The sequence below is a fragment of the Musa acuminata genome, chromosome BXJ2-3 (genome assembly GCF_036884655.1).
Source record: "Musa acuminata AAA Group cultivar baxijiao chromosome BXJ2-3, Cavendish_Baxijiao_AAA, whole genome shotgun sequence".
NCBI lineage: Eukaryota > Viridiplantae > Streptophyta > Magnoliopsida > Zingiberales > Musaceae > Musa > Musa acuminata.
Genome location: NC_088340.1, coordinates 19,634,984 through 19,645,023, shown reverse-complemented (window position 1 = coordinate 19,645,023; position 10,040 = coordinate 19,634,984). Strand labels below are relative to the sequence as shown.

Genomic DNA, 10,040 nt, shown 5'->3' with positions numbered 1-10,040 from the left:
TATCACCCACAAACCAACAGCCAAACGAAAGTTTTAAATAGGTGCTTGGAGACAACCCAAAGCCACCCACCAAATATGAGTACCCAAAGAGAACTCCAGACCCAGCCAAGTGCCATTATTGATCGACAGATCGTGACTCGACGACGATGACCCACTAATGAAGTGCTAATAAAGTGGGCGAATCTACCAATAGAAGATGCTACTTGGGAGAACTATGACGACTTGAAGATCAAATTCCCAGAATTCACGAATCATCAGCCTCGAGGACAAGGCTGATTTGAAGAGGGCGGGTCTGTTAGGTGTCACGCCCCTAAAAATATCCATGATATTTAAATTTTTTTCGCCACAACTAACCCAGGATCCAAACACACATTTGAGGTCACTAAGAAAAACATTCGGATCAAAAATTTCACTTCTATAATCTATCAATTCATAACCCTGTGCAATTCATAAACATAGCACACATCACTCGATAATTCATACAATCTGAACTCGACTCATCAAAATAAAAAAAAAACCACAACATAAATCCACAAGTGGGGAAATCTATGCAGTCACCACAATCATCGATTTACCATAAGTTCATATCATTACACAATTTAATTTAACATTCCAAAACCCTATACATGAGGGATCCTTTAACTTACACAAAATCCACAGGTTTAGATTCATAGTCACATTTCATTAGATGCAAGGTAGCTTATACACAACTACATATATGCTAACAAAAGTTCTGCCCAACGTCTTCTAAACTTTCCGCTGCCTCAGCCCATTCTTAACATTTAAGCAAGAGTTACGCTATCCTGAAAAATTTATCAACAAATGGGGTGAGCATAAAGAGCTCAGCAAGTGACTAACATATCCATATCAAAATAGTACAATTTCCAAAGAGATGCAGTTTTCAAACACGAAGCAGAATATACGATTTCGTATACATAATATCATTAGGAGCAGAATCATAATTGTCCTTTTTAATCATACATATTTGGTTCCTGACAGATGGGGCATAGAGTAATTGGAGCATATCAGAAACAAAGGAAACATATCGGAGCTTATCAATGACATTTAAAATGTTCCAAATCACATCAACGACATATGGAACATTACGAAGCAAAATCAACAGTGAATGAAGCATTTCAGAGCATATCAAACTCATATGTCATACAGAAGCTCAAACGTCGTCCTTGACGTTGCAATCAAATCATAACTATCCAGAGCACGAACAGAAATAACTCACCAAAACTCTGGATGTCATATCAAACATATAGAGGGTGTAGTGGGATCTCAGTCAGAATGTGATTCATCCATTTCTGAATGACCACCTGACAAAAGTCTCCCACGTCTGGGAGCTCCATCCACCCACGTCTAGGTGAAGTCAAAGGGGGCCGGCAGAGCATCGCAGGCTCTAAGCAATATCCCACATAGCGGGACCCCACATAGCGGGCAAATAAGCGCATACCAGAATATCCCACATAGCGGGACCCCACATAGCGGGCAAATCAGCGCATACCCTTTACCATTTCTGGCAAAGGTCCAGACAATCCCACACACCAGAGTACAAGAAGGCAGTTTCAACAAATTGCAGCATATAACGGAAGCACACGCGGAACAACCAAACGTACATGTGCCTTTTCAAAAACAATGTGATGCAAGGAACAAATCTCTCACAAAAATATTCATTTTAGGGAAAGAATTGAAAGCAAGAGTGTACAGGGATTCTAAGCAATCGTAACCAGCTCAATTCCAATAAGAAGGTTAGGCGAATTCAAGTATCCAAAGGAAATGAAACAGAATACGCGAAATCGACCAAAGCTCGATTTCGGACAGAATTCCAGTGGCACATCCAACAAATATTTCAAAATAACAAATATGCTCCAATACTCATAAGAAGGCTATGGTTGAACCATATATCAGTCTATATTCGGATGGAACAGATTTCATATGAAACAGGGCTCCCAACACAGAGTTACCTCTGATTTGGTAACGTAAGGTCAAAATCACAATCACTGGTTTGCAGACTTTATAGGATCGGATTCAACAGACGATAGGATGAGCAATTGAACTCCAAAATGTTCAAACTATATGTCAAAAGAGAGGATTTCAAGTCTAGTTTCAAATAAAATCAGTTTGGTACAAATCAGAATTTTCAACAGGGAGTTATAGGCGTTTTAGTTTCGAAAGGTCAGAAGTCTTGAACTCTGTTTTACAGCGTCTATAGGCTCTTTTGAAACAAATTTTTGGGTAAGTATTCGGTGTCCAAAATCTACCAAATCGGTGTCAAAAGAAAGACATACGAGTCTAATTTCAAACAAAAATAGTTCCTGCCTGAATTCTCATTCTGTACTAAAACTTAGGGCCGAAGCAGTGCTTAGGGGTCAGTTTACCGAAAACTTTCAGAATCCATAGTTCTATGTCCAAAGAGGAATATATCAGTTTCTAAATAAAAATCTTCCAATTTATTTTGAATCAACATAAAAACAGAGTCAAATACTTATGTAGGATGGGGTTAGAACACTTGCCTTTGCAAATTTTGACCCGAAGTAACAAGATTAAAGCAAAAACCCTAAAAGCCCCAAATTTTCTTTCTCTTCTCCTTCTTCTTCTTCTTCTTCTTCTTCTTCTTTTCTTTCCCTGATCACCCACGAGCTGCCTCCTCTGCTTCCTTAACAACGAAGGCAGAGAGGCTTAAGCGGTGGAATTTGTCATTTGGTGCATTTTGCAGTTTAGTCCTTGTTTTTATCATATTCACGATTAGGTCCTTAGGGTTTACATATAGGTCCTCAGATTCTTTCTTTTTTTCTTTTTTTTTTTTTGAACAGATCTCCCAAATCTTAAAAATAAGTTACCTCTGATTCATACTCTATTTCTTTTGTCAATTAAAATAGATGCTTACATTATCACCAAAAATTTATACGAACATTCGGAATTGAGGGGTGTTACACTCTCCCCCCCTTAAAAGAAAAATTTAGTCCTCTAAATTTATCGTACCTCTATTCGATGAAAAGACGAGGATACACCTTTTTCATTTCCTCTTCTAGCTCCCAAGTTGTCTCCGCTCCAGAATGATGTCTCCAAATTACTTGAACCAGTGGAATGACCCGATTCCTTAGGACTTTTTCTTTCTTATCAATAATCTGAATAGGCTCTTCCACATAGGATAAATCTTTATCGATCTCCACCAGCTCATATTTAATGATGTGAGCAGGGTCATACATATACTTTCTAATCATCGAGACATGAAATATATCATGGACATGGCTCAATGCTGGTGGTAAGGCAATCCTGTAAGCGACAGAACCAACCCTCTCAAGAACCTCAAAAGGTCCAATAAATCTTGGGCTTAACTTTCCTTTCTTCCCAAACCTTATAATGCCTTTGGAAGGGGAGACTTTTAAGAATACAAAATCTCCGATTTCAAACTCAATATCTCGTCTCCTATTATCGGCATAACTCTTTTGACGACTTTGAGCAGCTTTTAACCTTTTCCTTATAACTTGAATTTTCTCGGTAGTTTCTTGTATCTGGTCTGGTGCTAACAACTTTCTGTCCCCAACTTCCTCCCAACATATAGGTGTTATGCACTTTCGCCCATATAAAGCTTCATAAGGAGCCATCTGAATACTTGAATGATAACTATTGTTATACGTGAACTCAACAAGTGAAATATTCTTATCCCATTCACCTTTCCAATCCATAACATAGGCTCTAAGCAAATCCTCAAGTGTTTGAATTGTTCTTTCTGACTGACCATCGGTCTGAGGATGATATGCAGTGCTAAACTTAACTTTAGTGCTCATAGATTCCTGTAATCTTCTCCAGAATCTAGTGAGAAATCTGGAGTCTCTATCAGAGATGATCTCCTTTGGAATACCATGAAGTCTTACTATTTCATTAACATATAAATCTGCAAGTCTATCAAGCGAATAAGTCATATTAATCGGAAGGAAATGTGCAGATTTTGTTAACCTATCAATGATAACCCAAATAGCATCATGCTTCCTCGAGGTTCTGGGTAGTCCTGAAACAAAATCCATAGTAATACATTCCCATTTCCATTCAGGTATAACTAAAGGTTGCAGCAACCCTCCAGGTCTTTGGTGTTCTACTTTGATTTGCTGACAAGTCAAACTTTTTGAAACATACATTGCAATTTCCTTCTTCATACCTTCCCACCAATAATGACTTTGAAGATCTCTATACATCTTAGTGCTCCCAGGATGTATGGTGTACTTCGAAGTATGACTCTCCTTTAGGATTTGATTCTTGATATCCGGTTCATTTGGTACACATACTCTCTCCCCAAATCTCAATAGGCCATCCTTTGAAACTTGAAATTGTGGCTTCAATTCTTTTTCTACTTCATTCCTCAAGTAGATTAAATATGGATCTCGTAATTGTCCTTTCTTAATTTGTTGAATAAGATCAGATTGCACTTGAATGGAGGCCATCAATATCATCGAGTCTTGCTCTTTCCTCAAAGCTTTCAAATCAGAATTTTCTTCTAATAACTTCCATTGCTTCACGACCAGACTAGCCATAAAACTTGTAGATTTCCTACTAAGTGCATCAGCTACCACATTGGCCTTGCCCGGGTGATAACGGATGGCACAATCGTAATCCTTCAGAAGTTCTATCCATCTTCGCTGCCTCATGTTTAGCTCTTTCTGAGTGAAAATATATTTTAGACTCTTGTGATCAGTAAAGATTTCAAACTGTCAACCATACAAATAATGTCTCCAAATCTTTAGAGCAAAAATGATTGCTGCTAATTCCAAATCATGAGTTGGATAATTCAATTCATAACCCTTAAGTTGTCTAGAAGCATAAGCAATTACTCTCCCTTCTTGCATCAAAACACATCCAAAGCCCTTTCTTGAAGCATCAGTATAAACTACAAATCCCTCACTACCACTTGGAATAGTGAGAATAGGGGCACTAGTCAATCTACTTTTTAACTCTTGAAAGCTTTGCTCACAATCATCGCCCCATACAAATTTCATATTCTTCTTAGTGAGTTTGGTGAGAGGTTGAGCAATTCGAGAAAATCCCTCCACAAATCTCCTGTAATAACCTGCCATGCCCAAGAAACTTCTAACCTCTGTTACATTTGTTGGTACTTCCCATTCAACTACAGCTTCTATTTTCCTTGGATCAACAGATATACCCTTCCCTGAAATCACATGGCCTAAGAAAGCAACTTCATTCAACCAAAATTCACATTTGCTGAACTTCGCATACAACTTCTTTTCTCTTAGTATGGACAACACATCACTCAAGTGTTCCTCATGCTCCTGGTTACTCTTTGAATACACCAATATGTCATCAATAAATACAATTACACAGATATCCAAGAGCGGTTGAAATATCCTATTCATTAGTTCCATAAAAGCTGCAGGGGCATTTGTCAAACCAAACGGCATCACCAAGAATTCATAATGACCATATCGAGTTCTGAAAGCTGTTTTTGAAATATCCTCCTCCTTGATCTTTAGCTGATAGTAACCTGACCTCAGGTCAATCTTAGAGAATACTTGTGCACCCTGCAGTTGATCAAACAAATCATCAATTCTAGGTATGGGATATTTGTTTTTGATGGTCACCTGATTCAACTGTCTATAATCAATACAAAGCCTCAATGTTCCATCCTTCTTCTTAACTAACACCAGAGCACCTCATGATAAGATATTAAGCCAAATAAAATCCTCATTTAATAATCCTTGTAGTTGCTTTTCTAATTCCACTCACTCAAATGATGTCATTCTCTAGAGAGGCTTAGATATTGAGATTATCCCAAGGACCAAATCAAAAGCAAAATCACATTTGGAGGTAATCCAAACAAGTCATCCTGGGATACATTAGGCAAGGAGATAAATAATGTCCAATACTCTCAAAATAAAAGATCGGCTGATCAAATATGCAAAAAGTGATCATTCATTATATACCAATCCATACTGGTATGATAAGAAGATAGTCAATCCATACCAAGTATAATATCATAACTCCAAATCTCTAGGAGAACTAAATCAGCAAAAGTTCAAGTTCTCCAACAAAAATCAGACAAGAGGACCAGATTCAAGTTCGTTATCAAATAATCTCCATTGATTGTACTTACATATATCACATAATACAGTGGTCTAGGTTGAATACCCAAGTGATAGGCTACATGTTACGAATCAAATCGTAGATAGGACCCATGGTCAAACAAATATTTGCATTCTTTCATAAGCATGCATAATACCTTCGATCACTACTTCAGAAGTTTTAGAATCATATTCAGTGATAGCCTACACTCTGATATGGGCAGATGATTTATGAGGCAATGACTCTTTCTTATTGTTCAAAGGGCAGTCTTTTATTTCATGATCCAACTTTCCGCAAGCAAAATAGACTCCAGTCACCTGAAACACAAATTTGTTTCATAATTTAACTTATAATTCACACATGATTGAGTCTTTTGCGGTGACTTCCCATTTCAAATCCAAATGTCTTGACCCTCTTGTTATCACTTTCTGATTCATTTCCAATCATATTTTTATTGGTAAACTTGTCCTTATCATTCTTGCCACAGATCTTCAAAAATTCTTTTCATTGTTGCCATTATTTATCAGCCTCTACATCCAATATAAGTTGGCAAAAGAAATCTTTTGATCATCAGAACAATTTTGTACATCAAATATCTTCTCCATTTGCATCATCCATTTTTCTACCACCGATGAAATTAGGTTCATCATGCTTCTGCTGCGTCACTCTGATTCAATATCCCCAATCAATCCTTTCATTCCCCTTAATTAATCAGAAACAATGAAATAGGAGGACCAAATGTCCTCATCATCCCAAATTCCTAAAATGCATCAAAGAAAATTTCCACCAATCACTATAGTTCATTAGACCTCAATATATTTTGCACGTCAATATATCAAATATTTCAGTGATCCTCAAACTATGCTCTGATACCACCTCTGTCACGCCCCTAAAAATATCCATGATATTTAAATTTTTTTCGCCACAACTAACCCAGGATCCAAACACACATTTGAGGTCACTAAGAAAAACATTCGGATCAAAAATTTCACTTCTATAATCTATCAATTCATAACCCTGTGCAATTCATAAACATAGCACACATCACTCGATAATTCATACAATCTGAACTCGACTCATCAAAATAAAAAAAAAACCACAACATAAATCCACAAGTGGGGAAATCTATGCAGTCACCACAATCATCGATTTACCATAAGTTCATATCATTACACAATTTAATTTAACATTCCAAAACCCTATACATGAGGGATCCTTTAACTTACACAAAATCCACAGGTTTAGATTCATAGTCACATTTCATTAGATGCAAGGTAGCTTATACACAACTACATATATGCTAACAAAAGTTCTGCCCAACGTCTTCTAAACTTTCCGCTGCCTCAGCCCATTCTTAACATTTAAGCAAGAGTTACGCTATCCTGAAAAATTTATCAACAAATGGGGTGAGCATAAAGAGCTCAGCAAGTGACTAACATATCCATATCAAAATAGTACAATTTCCAAAGAGATGCAGTTTTCAAACACGAAGCAGAATATACGATTTCGTATACATAATATCATTAGGAGCAGAATCATAATTGTCCTTTTTAATCATACATATTTGGTTCCTGACAGATGGGGCATAGAGTAATTGGAGCATATCAGAAACAAAGGAAACATATCGGAGCTTATCAATGGCATTTAAAATGTTCCAAATCACATCAACGACATATGGAACATTACGAAGCAAAATCAACAGTGAATGAAGCATTTCAGAGCATATCAAACTCATATGTCATACAGAAGCTCAAACGTCGTCCTTGACGTTGCAATCATATCATAACTATCCAGAGCACGAACAGAAATAACTCACCAAAACTCTGGATGTCATATCAAACATATAGAGGGTGTAGTGGGATCTCAGTCAGAATGTGATTCATCAATTTCTGAATGACCACCTGACAAAAGTCTCCCACGTCTGGGAGCTCCATCCACCCACGTCTAGGTGAAGTCAAAGGGGGCCGGCAGAGCATCGCAGGCTCTAAGCAATATCCCACATAGCGGGACCCCACATAGCGGGCAAATAAGCGCATACCAGAATATCCCACATAGCGGGACCCCACATAGCGGGCAAATCAGCGCATACCCTTTACCATTTCTGGCAAAGGTCCAGACAATCCCACACACCAGAGTACAAGAAGGCAGTTTCAACAAATTGCAGCATATAACGGAAGCACACGCGGAACAACCAAACGTACATGTGCCTTTTCAAAAACAATGTGATGCAAGGAACAAATCTCTCACAAAAATATTCATTTTAGGGAAAGAATTGAAAGCAAGAGTGTACAGGGATTCTAAGCAATCGTAACCAGCTCAATTCCAATAAGAAGGTTAGGCGAATTCAAGTATCCAAAGGAAATGAAACAGAATACGCGAAATCGACCAAAGCTCGATTTCGGACAGAATTCCAGTGGCACATCCAACAAATATTTCAAAATAACAAATATGCTCCAATACTCATAAGAAGGCTATGGTTGAACCATATATCAGTCTATATTCGGATGGAACAGATTTCATATGAAACAGGGCTCCCAACACAGAGTTACCTCTGATTTGGTAACGTAAGGTCAAAATCACAATCACTGGTTTGCAGACTTTATAGGATCGGATTCAACAGACGATAGGATGAGCAATTGAACTCCAAAATGTTCAAACTATATGTCAAAAGAGAGGATTTCAAGTCTAGTTTCAAATAAAATCCGTTTGGTACAAATCAGAATTTTCAACAGGGAGTTATAGGCGTTTTAGTTTCGAAAGGTCAGAAGTCTTGAACTCTGTTTTACAGCGTCTATAGGCTCTTTTGAAACAAATTTTTGGGTAAGTATTCGGTGTCCAAAATCTACCAAATTGGTGTCAAAAGAAAGACATACGAGTCTAATTTCAAACAAAAATAGTTCCTGCCTGAATTCTCATTCTGTACTAAAACTTAGGGCCGAAGCAGTGCTTAGGGGTCAGTTTACCGAAAACTTTCAGAATCCATAGTTCTATGTCCAAAGAGGAATATATCAGTTTCTAAATAAAAATCTTCCAATTTATTTTGAATCAACATAAAAACAGAGTCAAATACTTATGTAGGATGGGGTTAGAACACTTGCCTTTGCAAATTTTGACCCGAAGTAACAAGATTAAAGCAAAAACCCTAAAAGCCCCAAATTTTCTTTCTCTTCTCCTTCTTCTTCTTCTTCTTCTTCTTCTTTTCTTTCCCTGATCACCCACGAGCTGCCTCCTCTGCTTCCTTAACAACGAAGGCAGAGAGGCTTAAGCGGTGGAATTTGTCATTTGGTGCATTTTGCAGTTTAGTCCTTGTTTTTATCATATTCACGATTAGGTCCTTAGGGTTTACATATAGGTCCTCAGATTCTTTCTTTTTTTCTTTTTTTTTTTTTGAACAGATCTCCCAAATCTTAAAAATAAGTTACCTCTGATTCATACTCTATTTCTTTTGTCAATTAAAATAGATGCTTACATTATCACCAAAAATTTATACGAACATTCGGAATTGAGGGGTGTTACATTAGGACTCTAGCTTGGAGAGTCCTAATTGAGAGGGACATTCATGTAAAACTATTAGGACTCTAGCTAGGAGAGTCCTAATTGAGAGGGACATTCTGTTAGGACTCTAGCTAGGAGAGTCCTAATTGAGAGGGGCATTCAAGTAGGAGGTGTTTTCTTAGAGAAGAATTAGGAGTTGTAAGGGAATAGGAGTCTTGACTATGAGTCCTACTAGGAGTTGGTTAGAAGTAAGAGTCTTAAGTAGGAGTCCTATTAGGAGTTAGGGTTTAGAAGCCCTATAAATAGTCATGTATTCCTTCTCTTTTCATAAGCAATAGATGAATCTTTTCTGCAGCCTTTGAGCATCAACTTGGAGGGAGGAACCCCTATAGTGTTCCAAGGAGGTCGATCCCCTAAAGAGATCAACCCCAAGTTTAGAATTCTGCAAGGGTTCTAACAGAATG

The 10,040-nt window shown here is 37.6% G+C and overlaps 2 long non-coding RNA genes across 2 annotated transcripts; both read right to left on the bottom strand.

The window, feature by feature from the left end:
• Positions 1-549: 549 nt before the first annotated feature.
• On the bottom strand, positions 550-3,461 carry LOC135607497 (uncharacterized). Its single transcript, XR_010485195.1, has 2 exons — positions 2,520-3,461; positions 550-803 (listed from the first exon to the last, which is right to left on the bottom strand). It is a non-coding gene; the product is annotated as an uncharacterized LOC135607497 (long non-coding RNA).
• Positions 3,462-7,209: 3,748 nt separating this feature from the next.
• LOC135606494 (uncharacterized) lies at positions 7,210-9,592 on the bottom strand. The gene is made up of 2 exons (XR_010484830.1): positions 9,180-9,592; positions 7,210-7,463 (listed from the first exon to the last, which is right to left on the bottom strand). It is a non-coding gene; the product is annotated as an uncharacterized LOC135606494 (long non-coding RNA).
• Between the last annotated feature and the right edge of the window lie 448 nt (positions 9,593-10,040).